The 22,911-nt window shown below is 38.7% G+C and overlaps 1 pseudogene; it reads right to left on the reverse strand.

Annotated features, from left to right (window-relative positions):
* Positions 1-22,342: 22,342 nt before the first annotated feature.
* Positions 22,343-22,911, reverse strand: LOC124086938 (COP9 signalosome complex subunit 8-like; annotated as a pseudogene).

Consider the following 22,911-nt stretch of genomic DNA (forward strand, 5'->3'; position numbering starts at 1 on the left):
AAGATTTGATGATTCTGGGGCCCTGATGAGAGAACAGTAGCAATCTGGGCAGGGTGACCCCGAACTTGATCCTCATAGGCCCCTTGTGCTAATCCCTATTTTTTTCTCCCCCGCTCCCCCACCTCCCTAGCATTTCGGGAGGTCGGGCATGACGTTGCTGTGGGGGTGGGAGCAGGATTTTGAGCTGCCCTCCATGTCAGCTGGTGTCTGTTTTCACAACAGATGGTGGGTGGTGACGTGGCTCTATTGTCCTCCCTGGTCTGCCCTAGAGGGAGATTTCCTTTGCCAGCAAATATGCTATATGTCCAGAGGAAATGGCATCTGCCTCCAAGGGCGTGTCCAGAAGGCATCTCTATCCTCTCCATGGCATCCCTTGGCCTGAAAGTAACTCTGTGTTCCTTTAAAGCCCAAAGAGTAACCTGTTGTCCTTAGCTCTCTGGACTATAAACAGCGAGTTTAGCCTTCCCCAAGAAACACTAAAATTAGACATGGGACAACATTTTTTTTAATATAAGGATTACTAGACAAGGCTTAGTGAATGCAAAAATTTGAAATTTGTGGATAATCATGCCTGCCTCTCTGCTTCATGCTCTTCCTCTCAGATGTTCCAATACTGAGATATTTTCCCCCTAAGATTGTTTAGTAGCAGCCCTACTTTCAGGTAGCGAAAAACCAAACCAAAACAAAACAAAAAATGAAAAACAATCTACTTTATGGATGGCTTTCTAAGAGCTCAGAGGGGCTCAAATGTGAATGGGTGTAAGAATGGCTCAGTTCTTCCGTGTGTGGAGAGGGAGGAGGGCCCTTAAAAATGCAGGTTTTAGGGCTATGTCAGCAGATTCTTATTTACTAGGCATGGGGAACCCAGACTAAGCATTTTTGGTAAGAACCTCAGGGATTGTAAACTTAAAACATTTTCCCTAGGGTTTTAGACAGAGGTCATTCATTTAGTAGACAAAAGAAATATTCTGGAGGAGAATAAAATAGAAGTGTCGGAAGACTTGTTGCTAGTAGAAGACAGAGGAAGGAAGGAAGAGGCACATGGTCAGATGAGAAAAAGAAAAGCGAGGATTCTGGGAATGAAGGAACCCAACCCAGTGTGGAAAAGGTGGTCTTGGAGAACACAAGATGGAAGCCGGGGGAAGAATTTGTCAGTCCCCATCTACTGTGAAAGTACTTAGGATTCAGTCACTAGAACTAAAATGTAGTCAGTCCTCTGGTTTGAGCTTAGAGGCTAAAATTTGGAACTCTACTTCAGGTCCACATAGTTTAGAGGGCCTTGAGATTTCACTGTGCATGTACAGCTATTGGAATAATAATAATAATAATTATTATTATTATTATTTATGGAGTGGTATAGTAGTTTGAATATTAGGATACCAATCTGGTTACTTAATCAAAGGAATTCAAAATAATTGTGCCATAAAAAAGAAATAGAAGGTTATTTTTCCCTGATAAAATAAATCTGGATAGGGTGAACAAGAACGATATGGTAACTATGCAGTTATTAGGGACTTGGGATCTTTTATCTAATTTGTTTTGGCATCTTAGACATGTAACTTTGATTCATCTCTAATGTGGTTGCTCTAGATCCTGCTCTCATAGTTACATTCCAGCCAGAAAGACAGGGATTGAGGAGTACAGGTTGAGAGAGAAAAGGGTGACCAAGACCTTGAGAGTGTGACCTATAAATTACCTTATTATCAATGACTTGAACTTGGTCACATGGCCATCTGAAACTGCAAGGGTGCTAAATAAACTTATGCCCTAATTCATTTTATATTTTAGGTAAGAACAGAAAAATGGATCAATTTCGATGTTCTTTCCAACAAGCAGTCTGTAGTTTCTTATATCTAGGAATCATACTCGGTTATCAGTGTGCGACAAGTAATATGGATAGCATTGTTTCCATTTTTGGATGATAGAACTAGGAGTATAAATTATAAGTGGCCGAGTTTGACTTTGATTTCAGATCTTCTGATTACTAGTTTCATATTCTTTCCACTCTGTTGGGATGTTTTCTACTAAAGCAACTTGAAGATGGGGCTCTCCTGACCTTCCTGATTATGCCCAGTTGCCAAGTACAACTCATATCCCTCCAGGGACCTTTAAATTTAGGCAATGCCTTTTACTCTCCTCCCTCTCCTACCCCGTACTCCCATTTTCTTTGCTTAGTTGGGGAGAGAGGTTTCGGTCCCTTGCTTTGAGCTCAACAGCTGCCAGGAGCCAGCTATACTTTGTGGTTATTTTTAACACAGGTTTTGGGAGCAGCCTCTCAGTTTAATCCTTGGCAGATAAACCAACAGGCGATTGGGAGTTATTTACGAAGACTTGCTGGCTGTAGGAGATTGGATAGTTGTTAATCTTTTTGGCTGGGGTTGGGGGAGCCCATTTTAATCAGAATTTGTACAGGAATAATCCTTTCTTTAAATTCTGACCCAATCCCTCCAATAATTGCAATCAGGGCAGGTCTCTTCCTAGGAAGACAGTGTGTTAATATGGAGTTTAAAGGGATGAAACTAGGCTAACCGAATAGTATGATAAAAGCACTAGAAAAAGATCTCTGATTGGCACTCTGGCATAACTTAGGACTCCGATGTCTGAAGGAGCCTAGGAGACCCCCTTTTTGTTTATGTGGAGGGGGGACTTATTTCAAATGATCTCACCTGTGATCCTGGAAAATGAAAACCAAGATAAAATGATCATGACTTTCTAAAAGCTTCATTCAAAGAAAGAATATGAAAAAAAGAAGCCAAGGTTATTTTTATACAGATCTGTAGAGGCGACTTCTTATGCTAAAGCTACAGAGTAAATACGTAATTGTGTTTGTGAGAGGAGAGAGAGTAGCAGTCACTTGTAAGGTAAGAGTCTAAGCATGTCGATTGGGGATATTTGAGAAGCAGCACTAAGATATGATTAGAAAAGCAAGAGAGTTTGCTTGGCATGGACAGGCAACTTGAGTAAGCAAGGAAAGCCTGGATCATGAAACAGGCCTGATATCTAAGGGACAGGGGAAGGAGGGAGCATTGTGCTGGAAGAGACCCAGACTACAGAAAGCTTTGACCATGCCAGTGGGGAATCCCTGAGCCCAAGTTGCTTCTTGGAGGAGTCCTGCTTCTGCGAAGACCTGTGCTGTGCTTGGTCATGGCTAGGAGCAGCACAGGGGTGATGTGGCCTCAATGTACACACAGTTGTGGATCCAGAGGCACCAAAGGGGAACTGTCAGTCAACTGTGCTCTTTGTAGGAAGTTCTCTTGCAGGGATATACAGTACATTTCCATGGCTACTACATTGGGTTCTGTTGTTTGACTTTGGGGAATTTCCTTCCTCATCTTCCTCATAAAATGGGCTTTATTTTCTCTACTTATAAAACAAAGTGGTGAAAGCTAGATGATCTTTAGGTCCTATGCATTGCTTTCACTCTCCGATTTTACACTCAATTTTTGATCCCCAAAGGGTACATGTGTGTGTTAGGTGGGAGTGGGGTGTGAGGTGGGGCGGAGGGCACCCTGGGAGGGGACCCTGTGGAGAGGAGTGGATTAATGGCCGGTAGGAAAGACAGATTACTCTGGTAGGTGCCTTCATTCTGTCTCAGCCTGCCTACTTTTTCTGTGTTCCAACCTGGGCTGATGACTGGACTGGACAAGCTTCAGCTCAATCTAATCTAATCTATCAGAGAGGTAATGAACTATAAAAGTGTGGATTCAATTACAATTAGAGGGGAGTTTTGTGTTGGCTGGAGTCTGGTGCTAGCCAGAGAATAGAAACTCAGGCTGGGTTGAAAGGCCCCATCTGTGCTAGGAGGGTCTGCCGTTAGGGGCTGGGCGAGACCTTACTCAACACAATGAGGAAAGAACTGGAGTCCTAGCAATGCCGCGCCGTCCCCCCCCCCACCCCCCGCCCCTTTTAAGGGAAAGACATGTTTTAGATTTTGTCTTTTTTTTTTTTATGGCAGGAATGGAAGAAAGAAATCTTTCATTTTCTTATCCACATTCTCTGAGTGAGTGCAGATCTACCCAGAGCCCTCATGACTTCTATTTTTTTTTTCCTCCATCAAAGTTTCATGGATCCTCAACCTTCCTCCTTCTCCCTTCCCTTCCTAAATGGTACAGATGTAGGCAATGGGTAGCTTGTTGTTTGTATTTTGAGAAGAATCTCATTATGTCAAAACCCCTAAGAATCTCCAGAGAGCTTCATGGGCGTCCATCCACCTTCCATCATCTTTTCTGTCCAAAATTGTACCCACCAGTGTCCGGGTAAAGGGCACTTCTTCAGATAGCACTCAGAAGACTCTCAGAGCTGCGAGCTGATTTTTCTCTTCCTAGCATCCATTGCATTTGTAACTCTTTCAATAAAATCTACAGCATCCTGCCTTACATTTGAAACAGTATCATGCTTATTTTACTTGTTTTCATTTTTTAAAACTATACTTTAAACTCTCTGATTTCATGGATTGTTTTTGACTAATCTCTATATTCTTTTGCACTAAGTCCACTCTTAAATAGCACATAAATCACTAAATACAGGTTTAATGAGAAGAATAAATATATATTTGAGAGACATCATTTCCTCTGTCCTCTTTTGCCTCATTGTTACCCTCTTTCCCCCTTGCTTAACTTACTTTTCCAAAGAGAGTATCAAGCAAGCCAATTAGTAAACAAGATGAATTTTAAAAATTGAAGTTTTTTTCACCCCGAAACCATTTGTCTTTCCCCTCTTCCTTGATCCAACTGTTATCATTCTTACCTGAGATGTTTTAATTTAAAGTGTAAGTTTGGAGGCTGTACAGCAATATTTGACTTTCCTGAAACTTTATATGAATTTAGGTAAGGCTATCTCAATATTCACCCACCATGTCAATGTGGTTATTTTCTTAGTATGCTTTATATTTTTAATTTTCATAAAAACAAATAATAAAAGGTATCCTTGGGGGGCTGGGGTTGTGGCTCAGCGGTGGAGTGCTCGCCTAGCACATGCAAGGCCCTGGCTTTGATCCTCAGCACCACATAAAAATTAATAAATAAAGTAAAGGTATTGTGTCCAACTACAACTAAAAAATAAATACTAAAAAAAAAAAAAAGGTATCCTTCATTCCACCTCTACCTCTAACAGTGTGATCTTGGGTATACAAAGATTTCTCTGTGTCTCAGTTTCCTTATCCATAAAATAGGTGTAATAATTTTATCTTCCTCATAGATTGATTGTGAATTCACTTTGTTGAATAGCAAGCAATATGTATTTGCTATGTTTATTACTACTACCATTAAAATTATTAAAAAATTATAAGAGTAAAAGAAAAGTCTACAAGAGAACTTATAATCTATTTTTATGTGCTCAATTTCTCTGGAGAAAGAATTTTAAAAATGGCTTAACATTTTCTTTCTTCTTTCAGTGGATTCATGTATGTCAGAGACTGAACTGATAATGTTTTGAGGATTTATAAAATGCCAAAAAAACCGGCCAGACCTATATCCTCACCCCGGTTCTCACACTGAATTGCTATAACTTGGAGTGAAGAACACCTGGATCCCATAGGGCTTAAGACTGAGGCACTTTATTAGTGGGCATGAACCATAGACCGGGAGGGCTTCTGCTTATTTTAAATCAAGTAAATAACATGAAAATCAGATGCAAAATAAAACTCAGATTAGCATATAATCACATTAGCAGACTAATTGAGTCAGGAGCTCAGCACAGTATGTAATAAGTTTGCACCTTTCAAAAGGAGAATAAGAGAAAGTCCAAATTGTTTATCCACCCTTCTATTTCAATGCAGAGCAGAGGGTCCTGTGACCAGATGTGGCCAGAGTCCCATCCCGGCAGTTAGCACAGTATCACTTACTCTAGGGGACCTATAAGAGAGGATTAAGGGTCATAGACTGAGTGTGGCAGCCCCCTAAGGCCTGAGGGATTAGCATCTAATGCATCCAGCTTTGCAGAAAATAGGGCTCAGATGAGGATCGAACCTCTTTTTATTCATCTTTGTTTTTCAAAAGCTCTAAAAGGGAAAGAGCTTCTTTTCCTTTTCATACAGTGAAGTTCTTTCCATCCTGATGAGATGGGTGGTGATTGGTAGGCTGGATCTACAGGTGATTCAACGGCTCAGAAATCGAGTTTATTTTCCTTCTCTTCATACTTCCTCTGTCCTTTCTGCTGGATTTCCATTTATCTCCCTTTCCTCTGAGAACACCAAACCCAAATATCTCTATGTTCATTGAAACCAGTTACTTTACTCCCTCTTGAATTCTTAAAGGATACATCCTAATGAGTCCTACATTCTAAGCACCCTCAATTTACCTGGATCAGTTGTTAATGTTGCTCCATTTGCTTTCCCTCATTAAAGAGATGTTTTAATGTTTACTATAAGTCACTAAAATATACTGGATCAGACTAGACTAGGCTGACTATACTTCAGTTCCTTCAGTTTAACTCCTGAGAAGAGTAAGGTGAACTTAAAAGATACTTAACAAGGTGTGTATGATCCTGGATCCAGTTATGAGATGAAAAGGTTATAACTCAGGACTTTTCACCTCACAGCTGTTCTTTTCTCTATACCTCTCTGCATACCATTATTCTATCATAAAATTTCCCTCTAATTACTATTTTTTTAAAACAACATTTTATTAAGTGGCAATGCTTACATCTTGCCTATCTCTTTTTTAGAAAAAGATTTTGGTTTGAAAGTGGAACATTTTGCCCTCATTTATTTTCTTCCTTAAATTTGCATTACATATTATTTAGGGCTATCAGAAATTTCTGCGCAAGATACATGTCTCCTGTACTTTTCTCAAAGGCATAGGAAAACACAATAGCAGAAAATGCAGAGGAAATTTCTTGGTAAATCTGTGACCTTGTTAGGAGCCCGGGGGTCCCTGGGAAATGTGCTAGAGTTGGGCCAGGCTTCCAATGACACTTCTAATACTATGTGAGTGGTAGTGAGCAAGCTCCATAGCTAAGCTTTGGTTTTCTTCATTTGTAAATTCTCAGAAGGTTGCCTTTAGGTATTAAAAATAAAGAAGATTATGTATGTAAAATGGCTGGCATACAGAAATTCACCAACCAAATGGTAGTCTGAAATCATGTATGTATTTATTAAGCATCTACTTTATAAAATTCCTTATCTTTTGTGAACCTGATGTGAAACACATGGGATTTAAAATAACAAAATAGCATAATCTGTGCTTCAAAGATATCCATAGTCTAGAAAAATGGCCAGAATGAAAAAAATTCAATTCTATAGGCATTTTCTTTTCTTGTTTTTAACTGTCAACAGAATCTAGTCTTAAAATAAAAAGCATAAGACTCTGACCAGGCATAGTGGCATATGCCTGTAATCCCAACTACTCAGAAGGCTGAGGAGGATTACAGGCATACAGGAGGATTGCAATTTTGAAGTTGGCCTTAGCAATTTAGTGAGATCCTAATCTACTTATTAAGACCCTATCTCGTAATAAAAAAAATAACAAACACTGGGAATGTAACTCTGCTCAGTGGTAAAGTGCCCCTGGGTTTAATACCCAGTACAAAAACCAAATAAAACAAAAACCTGCTGAATTCTTCAAGGCAATTTCTGTCTCTCAGGAAGATAAATAAATCACTATCCAATCTCAGAAAAATATGACATTTGCTTATATAAAAGTATTAACTAAGTACTACATGATGCAGAGAAAGGAGGACTATAAGGATGGGATCCAGCTCTATAAACACATTTAAGCTTTACTAACAGGATAAAATAGGAGCAGTTCAAGCACAGGCTCAACAGTGCAAAGCACAAATTTAGAATTAATTGGGGGGTGTACTGGGAATAAGGAATATTCTAAGGGATCAGCGTGTAGGATCAGTGGTCTTTGGGTGTGTGTGTAATGTGTTGGTGAAGGATGAGATCTGGGGAAACTATGACAGACTAGTTTCAGCCTAAGGTGTTTGGACTTGGTCCTACTGACCATAGGGAGACATTGTGATGTTTTTACACAGAGAAATGGCAAGACTCAATGTCAGTGGTGGCATCCAGTCTCTAGGAATGATCCATTTTGGCAATGATAATTTTATCAAACCAGTGCAGTTGGAGGATAGTTTGTTATGTCTTCTCCTAAAACAAGCTAGGTTACTCCGTGTCTTTTGACAACTGAGGAGTGGGTAAGCGGCAGAGCTGGCTCACCAGTGTTCTGTTCCCAGATCTGGACTTCACTCCTGTCCTCTGTAGGCCCATGAGAAACTTTTCCAAGGTGCCAGTCTGATATTTCTATCCCATCTGTCATCATCCCAGTGCAGTTCTGACTCTCATTAGAGCTGTGGGCGGGGATGCCCCTACCTCCACCTCTCATCCAGCTTCTTTAATGGAACAATTGCACCAGAGTCAAGTTGATTGTTTCCTATGGAAATCAGCCATGTGGAGCCTCAGGGGGAATAGTTCTGCCCTCTTGTATTCATTTTCTTCCAGTGTGGACCAGGATTGGGGAGGGCAGTATCTAGCCTTTCACATATGCCTGAAAGAGAACTGGAACAGGAAAACAGGAGATAGTAAGAGAGACAGGCAGTGGCTTAGGGTAAAAAGGATATGGAGTATCAACAGAATTGCTTGCCTAGGTCACAGATTTATTAGGGGACAATTTCAGAATTCCAGGGCTCTGAAAATGGAGAGAGGGCACTCTTATAGCGAGCTAGCCTAAATATTAGCATAGAAAGATATTAGCATAGAAATTAGTTTTATCATTATGGCAAAAATTCCACAAGCAAACAGAGCATCATGCAAGTTTGCGGGTAATTTATTTATCTTTATTCTACTGGATATAGTTGAACTTTAAAAAAAATCAGTTATTTGCCCAATGATATACATAGAGGCAGAATGCTTGATATTGTGCAGATAAAATAGTTGCAAGTTTGACAGTTGGTTTTAGACTTCGTCTGATTATTTGCTTCCAAACTCCCATGTTGCTTTCAAAGTTCACTAGAATTACTCTGCTATTTACTTATTTATTTCTGTGTCCTGGATATCTTGTTATACTTTCAAATTTTTGCCAGATATACCTTGTCCATAGCCCTTACTTCTCACCTCCTCATCCCCCATTCTTTTTATAAGGAAAACAAACATGAATTGTACAACTGCATTTAAAAGAATTCAGCCTTGATGTACTTATGAGGAAATTTTCGATGATATGAAATCAGGAATGTTCCTGTTAATCTGAGACATTGGTGTAAATTTGAGGCTGAGACAGGCACAGGACCCAGGTGTTCTCCCCAAGGAGCAATCTGGGATTGGGAGTTGTTATCATAGGGTGAGTGAGGGACAGACCCAGACAGCTGAGATTGTAATTCTTTCATTTGATTTGATTTGAGGAATTTAGACACGAACTAACCATGTCCCTTCATTTAGTTTGCCCGTTGCTTATTGCTTGACAATATCTTATTATAACACTTCTTTTTAAAGGAATTACTAGGGCTCCCAATTTCTTATTAAATTAAGTAGTAATATTGAGAATATTCTGACATTCAAAACCTCCACAGAAGTCTTAATGTGCCATTCCAATCATTTACCCCAATACTTCCTGATAATATACATTATATACTTGCCAATCTGGTCCACATGTCTTCCCACCCCCATTAATGTGGACTCTGTTGCTGGATTTTGTAATCCCTTTGCTTCTCCCCTCCATGAGCCTACCTTAATTGTGCTTAATTTCTTGAAATCAGCCAGATGGGGTTTGGCTTTTCCTTTAAATCTTCAGCAATTCTTACTACCTCTTCGTTATTTATCACTTTCTGTCTTAACTTTTGTTTCCAACTACATCCATCAAGTTCTCAACTGCAGTCCAGATCCCCATTGAGGACAACGGGTGGCCTTCCCTTAGTCCCACCCAAATCTCCATCTCAGGAGACACTCACGCCTGAAAAACATATTATTATCACCACTGCATACTCCATGGTTTGTGTGTGTGTATGTGTGTGAGTGTGTGTGTGTGTGTGTGTGTGTGTGTGTTTATACATACAGATACACAGTTGTTACTTGGTATTCACAGAGCTTTGGTTCCAGGACTTGTTTGAGGCTACCAAAATCGTGGGTGCTCAAATTCCTTATATATAACTGTGTAGTACTTGCTTATAACTTGTGCAAATTCTCCTACGTACTTTTAATGATCTCTATATTACTTATGATATACTTAATACAAAGTAACTGCTATGAATAGTTGTTATACTGCATTATTTAGTGAATAACGACAAGGAAAACAAGTTTGTGTATGTTCAGGAAAATGCACCTTATTTTCTTCTGGATATTTTCAAACTGTGGTTGGTTAAATCCACCCATGAAGAACCCATGTCTATGAAGGGCCAGCTGCAAATCATTAAGAAACTTTTTATCTTCCAACTTTGAATTTTCATTTATTCATACGGACAGTTAAATGAGTTTTACTCAATGATCTCCATCGTGTATTGATTGATTGGTAAAGTATTACAGATTGTATAGTCTTTTCTTACTCCTTCATTAAGGGAATAATGTATGATTGTGGGTGGCAAGGACTAACCTTCGAAAAGAAGGTCCTATTCACAGAGTCTCTCCCATACATTCTTGTTCATTTGAATTATAAACACATCTCTAGAGGAGTCATTGTCTTCTCCTCCTCCTTCTTTTCTCCTCCTCTTCCTCTTCCCCCTCCTCCTCCTCCTCCCCCTCCTCCTCACCTTCCTCCTCCTCCTTCTTCTTCTTACCAAGGATCGAACTCAGAGGCACTCCGACATTGAGCCACATCCCCAGCCCTATTTTGTATTTTATTTAGAGACAGGGTCTCACTGAGTTGCTTAGCACCTCAACCTTATAGAGCCTTCTTTACTTCTGTGAATTTCAAAAGGAGCCCCTTTCCTTCTCTGATCCCTCCCCAGTCAGCAGAGGTCCTGCTGTGACTGCAGCATCCTCCCTGGGCCTGGGCCTCAGCTTGCTGGGAGCTCAGCTTTCCAGAGAGGGCTGCAGACGCTGGGAGGGTGACAGATGGCTCAGTAGTAGCAACAGTCTGAGGAAGGAGTCACTGAGGGGAATCTGGGAGGGGCCGCGTTCGACCTTCCCGTGGGTAGAAGAGCCGAGGGGAGGGGTTAAACATCCGCAGTTATTTTACAGACAGGCTTTTGCAAATTTGGATCACTGACACAAGAGCAAAATGAAAAGCTTCTTCCCTGCGTAAAGCCATGTTTTCCACTTTCCCTGCCATCCTGAGAAGCCTTTGCACAGGTTACCCTGTCCCTGTGGTCTCCAGTGGTCGGCCACATCTTACAACTTCACACCGGTTTCTTTTCTGATCCATCCTGTTTGGCGAAGGTTCACCCCTCTCTCAGGCCCCAGGCTGAGGCTCTAACTGGCTACACGAGCTCTGAGACTTGCTTTCCAGAATGCCGGCCTTTCAGGGCAGGAAGGAGGCTAAGGGGCCTCTGGTAGTGGAACACCTGGGAGTCCCAGGCCCTTGCAAATGAAGGATCTTTCAGGCACAGGAGTGACCAGGGTGTGGGCAGGAGAGGGGTCTGCTATGACTTTTGTTTCCAAGTGTGTCTTCTGAGCAAGCGATTAAGTCTGGGGCTTAATCGAAGCGCTGTTGAGAGTGTGTTTCCTCACGTGCAGCCTGGGCAGAGGCCCTCCCCCTAGAGCCCTGGACTCTGGCGGTCCTCAGCCCTCTGAGCCCACAGCATGAGACGAGGTGTCCGCCTGGTGGCTGCTGAGGAGAACAGCAGCTGGGAAGGGCTGTTGAACCCTGGACTTCTCTATGGGGCATTGGGAAGAGGGAACTGGAAGGGGTGGCATGGCAGGCCAGTTCTGCATCTCACCCTGCCCGAGCCAGTCCCCAGTCACCTGGAATCCAGCATCTCATGACACTTTTGTTCAGGCAAGTTCTCCTGAAGCACCAATCCTATCACCCTCAGGAAAAGCTGAACCTACTACTTTTTTCAACAGTGGATCCGTTTCAGCATCCTTCTTTGAAAAAGAGAGTCAGCGATTGTGTGGTCAAGGGTACCGGGTTGAGGGTGGTTTGGACACGTCCGTTGGTTGAAAACCCCTTTCCAGATTAGTGTAAAACACGAGGTTTCTACTTTTCATGACCATTACCACTTCCTGTTTTACAGTTCATGAAAGTTTAAAAATGACTTACATAATCTAAAGTGTGGTGGTAAGTGACCAAAGGAGACCATTTGTAGGAGAAGGTAAGTCGTACTAATAGAGAACTCACATAATTAAGGCTTTTAATTCTAACAATTCCGAGTGACAGCTGAGGTAGGTGATTCTGACCATTTTTCTACCTGAGGCAGAGCAAGAAAGTGACTCCTCACAGAACAGGCCAGGATCAGAACAAAACCAGAGCCTTTCTTCTTCACTTCATAATCCAGGGCTTTTCACCCAATCATACTGTTTTTCAACCACTATATCACATTTTTACTTATTAAATCGTAGCATAGCACTTATTTTCTGAACATGCTTGAGCAAACTGAAAATTTGGTTATACTTTGACCTCAGAGAAAACATTACCCCTAGATAGAGCACCCCTCCATTTTGTGGCCTTAAAAAAAGACACATTATTCTGAGTCCTAGCTGAGGGAAGTAAGTTGGATAATATTTTTTTTAAAACCACTCTGGTCACTGAGATAACTGTGGGGTATTTTATTCTTGTTGTTTTCATTTTAATCCCAACAATGATGCCACAAGGAGAATATAATGAAAGAAACCAAATTAATATCAGCTTGGGAGAAAGAGAGAAGAATTTTCTGATTTGGATTGTTACATTTTGGAAGAAATGCTACATGGAAATAATGCAATTTTCTTCCCAACCATTTAAAACTTTTAAGAGTCAAATACAACATGCTTAGTGATTATTAGCACTTAAATGTATGTGTCTCATAAAACATTACCACTATGTGGTGTCATTATAATTAACCTCATTTTCTAGATAAGGCAATTGAGTCTTAGAGTTAAAGAAAAAAAAATGTGACTCTAGTTCACACAGCTGGTTCAGTGGCCTGGGTAGGAATTTACAGACTGAACTGCCTGACTCCATGTCTGTTCTCATTTCATTATACTATGTTGATATGTTCTGTGATAACTACATGACATAGATATCTACGGACCAAGACCTATGCTGCCCAAAGTAGTAGCCACTAGCCACATGTGATTATTTATATTAGTTATATAAAATAAAAAGAAAAATCTAGTTCATCTGTCACAGAAGTCATATTTCAAATGTTCAATAATCACATGTGACTGGGAGGTACTTTATTGGACAGAGGAGATAGAGAATGTTTTTGTTGATGCAGTAAGTTCTGGACAGAACAAGATCCCCTCTGGATAAGAAGTGTTGTAGTGAAATGGGTGGAGGCACTGGACAGGTTTGGTCTTTTTCACTATTAATTTTATGATGTTAAGTAGGCTACTTGCCTTCTTTAAAACTCAATCTGCTAGTTTGAATAACTGTTTCTTTCTCATAGGATTATTATAAGAGTGCGATAGCAGAATTCCATAAGGTTGGGAAGAACTTGGCAAAAGTTAGCTATTATTACAGGCAATCCATAGTTTTAAGAAAATTACTAGGTGTGGTTAGAAATAAGCATGGATGGGAATGGGGCTGTGGCTCAGTGGTACTGCCCTTGCCTGGCATGTGTGAGGCACTGGGTTCGAGCTCAGCATCACATATAAATAAATAAAGTGAAGGTCTATTAAAAAAAGTTAATAAAAGACTCATTGGGGCTAGGGTTGTAGCTCAGTGGTAGAGTGCTTGCCTCTCATGTGTGAGGCCCTGGGTTTGATCCTCAGCACCACATAAAAATACACAAATAAAAATGAAGATACTGTGTCCATCTACAACTAAAAAAAAAAAATTAAAAAAAAGACACTTCAAAAAAAGAAAAAAAAGAATTAAGCATGGATGCATATATGTTTGATTTACTGTCATTGTGAAATAAGCCAGGTTAGGGTGGAAACTTCCCTACAGCAGATGCACTAAAATGTTACCCAGGCATCTTATTTGTGCATATATTTGCTACCCTGCCCAAGGTAGAGTATGACACTTCATCCTTGAATTCTTGTGACTTAGTGGAGTGCCTCATACTTTAACATAAAAACACAATTATAAACACAATTTTATAGTCAAATAAAGTTCAGCCAAAGTATGAGTGAGGCCGCTGATTCCAAATCTTTTTTCTTTTGCTGTGGGGAAGAAGTTAGAAAATGGGAAGGTTCAGGAAGGTTAGGGAGAATGGGGATTAGAAAATGTCTAAAAGGACCCAAGAAGAAATTTTGCTCAGTGCTTAACTTACATATTATTCCACAGAATCATATGTATTTATGATTAGAATTTATTAGAATTTATAGAATTAGAATTTATTAGAATTAATTTATCTTAGCAGCAATAAACATTTAGGGACTTTGGGGTAGAGAAAGGACACAAGCAAGTTTATAATAACATTAGAGAGTCTATCCTGGGGGCTAGAAGATCAGGTTCTAATCCCAGTTCTGACACTACTTTTTGATTTAAGACAAATAACCACATTTTTCAGAAACTCAGTTTCATTTATGGGTTATGAAGAGAAAATTGAGCTAAATTGACCCTGAAATTTTTAAGTTGAACATTTACTTTTCTCTTTCTTTTCACATTTTTTTATTGGTGCTTTATAATTATAAATTGTATATAATGGTGGGATTTGTTGATTTGTTGTTACATATTTGTACAAACACAGTGTAACAAAATAATTTGGCCGATATCACTCCCCAACATGTGCTCCCCCCTCCTATCCCCTAGTCCCTTTTCTCTATTCTACTGATTTCCCTTTGAGTTTTCATGGAATCCCCCTGTTCTACCTTTCCCCCCTTTTTCCTGTCTAGTTTCCATACATGAAGAGAAAACATACAACCCTTCACCTTCTGAGTTTGGCTTATTTTGCTTAACAAATGCTCTCAAGTTCCATCCATTTTCCTGAAAATTAAGTAATTTCCAGTTTTCTTTGTGGTGGAATAAAATTCCATAGTGTATATATACCACATTTTCTTTATCCTTTCATCCTTTGATTGGCACCTAGGCTGGTTCAATAGTTTGGCTATTGTGGATTGTGCTCTTGTAAACACAGTTATGCATGAATTACTATAGTATGATGACTTTAATTCTTTAGGGTAAATACCTAGCAGTGGTGTGTCTGGGTCATATTCAAACACTTAGGATTTAATGGGAACATCTTACTCAAGCTCACAGGGATTTATTCTAAGTATTAGGGGTGCTATCATGGAGGTGTGCTGCCACCTTGTGGTAATTTTGGTGTCTGCATGCGCTAATTTATTAGGAACAATTTCTGATTTATTTTAATATTTCATGTTGCTATTTTCTCCCAAAGGGATACATACCTTTGCTTAACATTTGGAAGTTTTAGAATAAAATACCTTACCTTGAGTTTGTTTCTACTGACTGACTCCATAAGTTATCACATATCACATGTTTTAATAATAAAAAGTAATGTTTCATGAATTTATAAATTTGTTAAATATTGGGTTCAAAGTCTTTACACCACATATGTAAGCCAGTTTATTTCCTAACTGGTTTTCAGGAAGTGCATTATTTACTACCTCATTCTACACATTCCATTGTGTAAAGAACTTTTCTAGCCCAATGACTTGTTGCTGGTGAGCACTCAACAAATATTTATTGTATGAATAATAATGAGCAGAGTTAACATGAATTGAGTGCTTTTTATGTGCTGGGCATATCTCTTCATCAAAATCTAATAAAGCCAGTATAGGTCTCTTGGAGAAGACAGGAGAGTGCAGCTCTTTCAAGTCTGGTTCTTGGTCCTCGGAGTTCTGATAGCCCCATTCAGAGGACCACAAACCTCAGGCATTTTACTTTGTGTAAAGTTACTGTGTCATAAAAAGCCCACATCCTTGAGTAAAAGTAGCTCTCTTCAGTTAACCCTAATTGGTTGAGCTGTGTGGGGTGTTTCTTGAGTTTTGTGGAAGGCTTGATGGCCATTTAGTGGATCATTTAAGCCTCCAAATTGTGCTCCTCCAAAGCACAACACTTAAAGAGAAAGTAGATGATAAGGCGACGTGGTTCACGACAGGAGGTAAACATGGGTTTGGTTGGCACCATGTATCTTAATTGATATTACATTGGTACAGGAGCTAGTAAAGGGGAAGAAATGGAAGTTTCAGGTACTATTCAAGGACCAGGGAGTCAAGACTAAGAATAAGCCCAGGATCATTAGATTTTACTAAGGCAACCTCCCATTCTCTCTCTCTCTCTCTCTCTCTCTCTATATATATATATATATATATATACACACACACACACACACACACACACACACTTGCAGATCCCTTTGTCTTTGTTCTTGTATTCTCCATTCATGTGCAAAGTTACTTAGGTTAGTAGTTCTTCTCATTGTAAAGTAAAGTTGGATTTTGGGGTGGGAGGAGGTCAGGGGAGTGACTGGATGGCAGACTGCATTACATCTTGGAGTACCCAACCCCTTAAATTATTTTTTAAATTTAGGATACTTAAGTTTCATCTGTTGTGTTATGAAATTCCGTGGTTTTTGATGGATGCTGTAAGCACAGTGCCATGGAGCCATATCATATGGAATAGTTGATTCGTGGAAATATTACTTATCTATTTAGCCTTCCACCACCTTCACAATCCTAGTGACCTCTGGTATGTTGAACTCCTCTATCAGTTCATCTTTTTTAGAATGTGACACAACAGGTACAATAGAATATGTAGAATAGAATGGAAGAGTGACTTCTTTCATGTAGCAAAATGCATAAAGATTAATCTTCCTCTCTTCCCTCCTCCCTTCCTGCCTTCCTTCCTTCCCACCTCCCTGTCTTCATTAATTTCTTGATACAGTTCCATTCACGTTGCCACAATTAAAAGAATTTCATTTTTTATGACTGAATAATGCTTCATTTTTTTGTATACACACATACACACACACATCACATTTTTCTTATCTGTTTGTCCATCAATGGTCACTGAGTATATTCTATATCATTGCTATCATGAATGGCCTGCAATAAACACAGTAGTGTAGGTATCTCTTCAGTAAACTTATGTCATTTCCTTTGGATAGATGTTGTGGGATTGTTGGGTAGTCTTATTTGTAATTTTTTGAGGAACTCCATAATGTTTTCTATAATGTCTGTACCAATTTAACATTGCCACCAACAATGTATGAATTTCCTTTCCTCTTTGTCCTCGCAGCAATTTTTTTTAAAACAATAACCATTCTATTTGGGGTGAGATAATATCTCATTATGGCTTTGACTTGCCATCTCTGATGATTATTGAAATTGAACACTTTTGTCATATGCTTGTTGGCCATTAGTATATCTTCTTTTGGATTCTAATTTTATTTATTGGTTATTTTTAGTTATACATGACAGTAGGATCCATTATGACATAACTATAAAAGCATGGAATATAGATTGTTTAAATCAGTCCCCAGTGCCTCTCCTTCTCCTCCCCCCACATTCCCTGCTCCTTTTGTTCTACTGATCTTTCTGCCATTTCCCCATAGTTATTTTTTTAAATTAATTTCTTGTGGATGTACATGATGGTGAGATTCACTGTGGTATATTCATATATGTACAAAGGAAAGTTATGTCAGATTCATTCCACTGTCTTTGCTTTTCCCACACCCCCTCCCTTCCCTTCACTTCTCTTTGTCTACTCCACGGAACCTCTCTATCCTTGATGAAAACAGATGCTAAAATTCCTAATAACAAATGGTGCTGGGAAAACTGGAAATCCATATGCAACAAAATAAAATTAGACCCCTATCTCTCACCATGCACAGAACTTAACTCAAAATGGATCAAGGACCTAGGAATAAAACTAGAGGCCCTGCATCTAATAGAAGAAAAAGTAGGTCTTAATCTCCATCATGTGGGATTAGGCCCCAAATTTCTTAATAAGACTCCTGTGGCACAAGAATTAAAATCAATAATCAATAAATGGGATGGACTCAAACTAAAAAGTTTCTTCTCAGCAAAATAAACAATCAGTGAGGTGAATAAAGAGCCTACAGAATGGGAGCAAATCTTTACCCCTCACACATTAGATAGAACACTAATCTCTAGGGTATATAAAGAACTCAAAAAACTAAGCACCCCAAACCAAATAACCCAATCAATAAATGGGCCAAGGACCTGAACAGACACTTCTCAGAAGATGATATACAATTAATCAACAAATATATGAAAAAGTGTTCATCATCACTAGCAATTAGAGAAATGCATATCAAAACCACTCTAAGATTTCATCTCACTCCAGTCAGAATGACAGATACTATGAAGACAAACAACAATAAGTGTTGGCAAGGATGTGGGGGAAAAGGTACACTCTTACACTGCTGGTGGGACTGCAAACTGGTGCAGCCAATATCAAAAGTAGTATGGAGATTCTTTGGAAAAGTGGGAATGGAACCACCATTTGACCCAGATATCCCTCTCCTTGGACTATACCCAAAGGACTTAAAAACAGCATACTATAGGGACACAGCCACATCAATGTTTATAGTAGCACAATTCACAATAGCTAAACTGTGGAACCAACCTAGATGCCCTTCAATAGATGAATTGATAAAAAAATGTGGCATATATACACAACAGAATATTACTCAGCAATAAAAGAGAATAAAATCATGGCATTTGCAGGTAAATGGATGGAGTTAGAGAAGATAATGCTAAGTGAAGTTAGCCAGTCCCAAAAAACCAAATGCCAAATGTTTTCTTTGATGTAAGGAGGCTGATTCACAGTGGGATAGGGAGAGGGAGCATGGGAGGAATAGATGAACTCTAGATAGGGCAGAGGGGTTGGAGGGGAAGGGAGGGAGTATGGAGTTATAAATGATAGTGGAATGTGATGATCATTATTATCCAAAGTACATGTATGAGGAAACAAATTGGTGTGAATATACTTTGTATACAACCAGAGATATGAAAAATTGTGCTCTATATGTGTAGTAAGAATTGTAATGCATTTCAGTGTCATATATAAATAAAAGAAAAAGAAAAAAATCCTTATGTTAAATTTTAAAAAATACTGGCAAATCACATACAAAAACACATTAAAAAGAAAGTGCACCATAATCAAGTGGGTTATCATAATCATAATCATAATCATCCCAGGGACACAAGTTTGTTTCCAAATACAAAAACCAATAAATATAATTCACCACATAAACAGACTTAAAGACAAGAATCACACAATTATCTCAATAGACACAGAAAAAGCATTTGACAAAATATAACACCTATTCATGTTTGAAACAGTGGAAAAACTAGGAATTGAGGGAACTTACCTCAACATTGTAAAGGCTATAAATGACAAACCCAAGTGGAACATTATTTTGAATGGAGAAAAACTGAAAGCATTCCCTCTAAATGGAACAAGACAGGGACGTCCACTTTTACCACTCCTATTGAACACATTACTTGAAACTATAGCCAGAACAATCAAGAGAAGGGAATTAAAGGGATACAAATAGGAAAAGAAGAACTCAAACTATCTCTGTTTGCCAATGACATGATCCTATATTTAGAAAATCCAAAACAACAACAACAACAATAACAACAACAACAACAAAAACCTCCACCAGAAAACTTCTAGAACTCATAAATGAATCCAGCAAAGTAGTAGATACAAAGTCAATAGCCATAAATCAATTGAGTTTCTGTACTCCAATGGTGAATTGGCTGAAAAAGCAATTAGAAAAACTATCCCTTTCACAATAGTCTCAAAACAAAGAAACAAACAAACCAACAAACAACTGTCGGGAGCTGCCATGGATGCAGATTCCTTCAATCCTGATGCCTTCAATCCTTCAGTCTGGCATGATATTGCCAGGTTGCAGTAACTTGGGTGTTACTCCATCCCGGATAGCAAGGCGTGGCTCCAGGTGTAGGTGTCACAGGTAAGTTACACTTACCTGCTCCTTTGTAATCCTACTCCTTTGACCTTTTTGGGATAGAATATTCCATGGAAACTCCCCTTGAGTGTTCCCTATAGAAGAATAAAGAATTCCCGTGGCTTTCTTTTTTGCCAAGGACTCTTAAAGTTACCGAACCATCTCCGGATTACTGAAAGGGTATTTCTGTGTGGTTGTGTGCTTTCTTTGTCGTTTTCTTGAGTTATTGGAATAGTCAGATTTTGTGAACCCAGCATTAGGTTGCCAGCTAGGATAGATGGCTATAAACAACAACAACAAAAACCCTTGGGAATAATCTAACAACAGAGGTGAAGGACATCTATGGTGAACTGGCTGGGATTTAAGGTAAGGCCACCACTCCTGGATGTAGGCCATAATCTCATGTAACTGTTTTTACTCAATGTTGAAATCATCATCTTAAATATTTTTAGGATCAATTCAATATATGTGATAGTCTCCAGTTGACAAAATGAAAAGAGTAACTTTTTCTATTTAAAAGCCCAAGAATTCTAGCTTCCAGTCAAGATAAAGTAACAAGGATCTCTCACCTGAGACAACCAAAAATCCCAGACAAAATATTGGAAACAGAGGCTGGGGCTGTAGCTCAGTGGTAGAGTGCTCGCTTGCCTTGCATGTGGGAGGCACTGGGTTCAATCCTCAGCATCACATAAAAATAAAATAAAAGCATTGTGTCCAGCTACAACTAAAAACAATTTAAAAAATATTTGAAACAACTTTTTAAGGATTTAGGCAGCAAAGAGATCCTTAAGACATGGGAAATAACAAAGAGAGCTTTAAAGATAACTCCAGCTTATTGGGTTAGAAGAATTTTCAGTTTTTGTTCGGGGAGAGAGAACTCAAGCAGAGTCTGAGGAGTTTATATTGAGTTGAAGAGATAGCACTGATAGCTCAGACCAGGTGGCTAGAATTTCAGGACACAGTGGTAGAGAAGGAAGTAGCACAATGAGAGATATCCAGACATTTGCAGACAGCCTCTTTCAAATATCAATAGACTCTTGACAAATATGTGTATGTTCATGTGCATGTAAAAAAATTTTCAAAAGGATAACTGGAAACTATACCTTGTCTTAAACAGTGTCTGACATACTACCTGCTGTCACCAGAACTCAAAATGAATGGGGCATTGGGTATAGTACACAGGTAGGTCTTGCTTTAGTAATGGAGAATAATTAGCCTTAGAGTAAGTACTGTTCTTGATCCCGCCTACCAAATCAGTCACGGAAAACCCAAGTTAAATACATCCTAGTTAAAAGCTCAAAATATTTCCAGAAATATGAAAATATCCACAACCAAGTAAGACATTATAAGATAAGCAAAGAAGTATGACAACATGACCCTTAATAAGAATATTCAATCAATGGAAACTTAACTAGAACTAACATGAAAGTGAGTACCAATTCCATATCTTTTAAATATTATGGAGGAAAAAAAAAGATTTTTAAAGGAACAAAATCAAACTTATAAAACTACTGGTTCTGTAACTAAAAAATACATTGGATGAGATTAATAATAGCATATTACATACTTTAGAAGAAAAGACTAGTGAACATAAAACCAGCAATAGGAGCTATATAAAATGAAATGCAAAGAGAAAAACAAAAAAGAAGTATATTAGTGATACATAGAACAAATTTTAAATGCCATAAGATATGTGTAATTTGAGTTCCTTAAGAAGCAGGGAGTTCAGGAAAAAATATTTAAGAACTTGAGGCTGAAATTAGATCTGTTTTACATATTTGATTAAAACTTGAAGTTTGCACATTTAAGATTTGACACAAGTCACAAGCATAAGAAATATGAAGAAACATGATGAAATTGCTCACTACCAATGAAAAAGATAAAATCTTAAAAGCAGTAAGAAATAAAAGACATATTCCATGAGGAGAAAAACAGGTAAGAATTATAGTAGATTTCTCATAGGAAAAAATGTAAGTGAGAATACAGTGGGATAGTCTTGTAAATACCAAACAACCTTAAAGGAACTCCATCTAGAATTCTATATTGGGTAAAAATATTTTTCAAAAACAAAGAAGAAAGAAAGACATTTTCAAATCTGTAATCTCAGGAAATAATTTATTATCCGCAATTTTACAGTATAAGAAATATTAAAGGAAAACTTTTAGAAAAAGGTAAATGATTCCAGAAGAGCTTGAGTTATGAATCTCCAGGAAATATACACTATCTAATACTAATAGACTCCAGCCAAATTGTTAAATATTACAAAATGAGAATTCCTTTAACAACTATTTAGCAATTATATATATATATATATATATGGTATTTGATTACATAGTAAGGACGCCAGTAAAATGAACATTTTACATTTCTATATTTGTCAGTCTATAAGATTTGAAGTGGTCACTGAACTCAGAATGGTGCATCAATGTTCAAGGAAAGCCACATAATCAGTCTGTCTGGCTAACTGCTGTTCATTGAGGATTGGTGGAACTGGGGCAGGCTCTGGTAAACAAATAAACCTGTTAAAGGAAACATCCAGGGAATCTGCAACTGGCTTTCTAGATGAACCATTCCCCTGACAGAGGCAGCTTGCCATCCTTTTTCTAATGTAACTTTCACAACCTCAAAAATCCTAGAGGAAAAATGTCTCCTAGTAGCATGTCTAAGTGCTTCCATGATTAGCATGACTATCTGAGGACACTGGTGGACACAGATGGTCATATAGATCCCAGGGAAATCTCTCTGCCAGATCCTCTGTCCTACTGACCAAATTCCCCAAAGTTCAGAATTTGCAGATTTGATAGCAGGTGGTATCCTTTTCCAAAGACATCTTGCATTACTTGTGTCATTGTGGAGCAAATACAAGTCTAAAAGCTGACCATACACTGGGGGTGTAGCAATTCCTCCAGGAGACTTGAGCCCCTGGTTCTTGCACTGATTCAGCAACTTTTTGAAACTGAAGGTGCCTTTTGCCATCACTGTTCCTGGCAT

The sequence above is a fragment of the Marmota monax genome, unplaced genomic scaffold, assembly GCF_021218885.2.
Source record: "Marmota monax isolate L192 unplaced genomic scaffold, Marmota_monax_Labrador192_F-V1.1 WCK01_AAM20220418_F8-fsc00012, whole genome shotgun sequence".
Lineage (NCBI taxonomy): Eukaryota > Metazoa > Chordata > Mammalia > Rodentia > Sciuridae > Marmota > Marmota monax.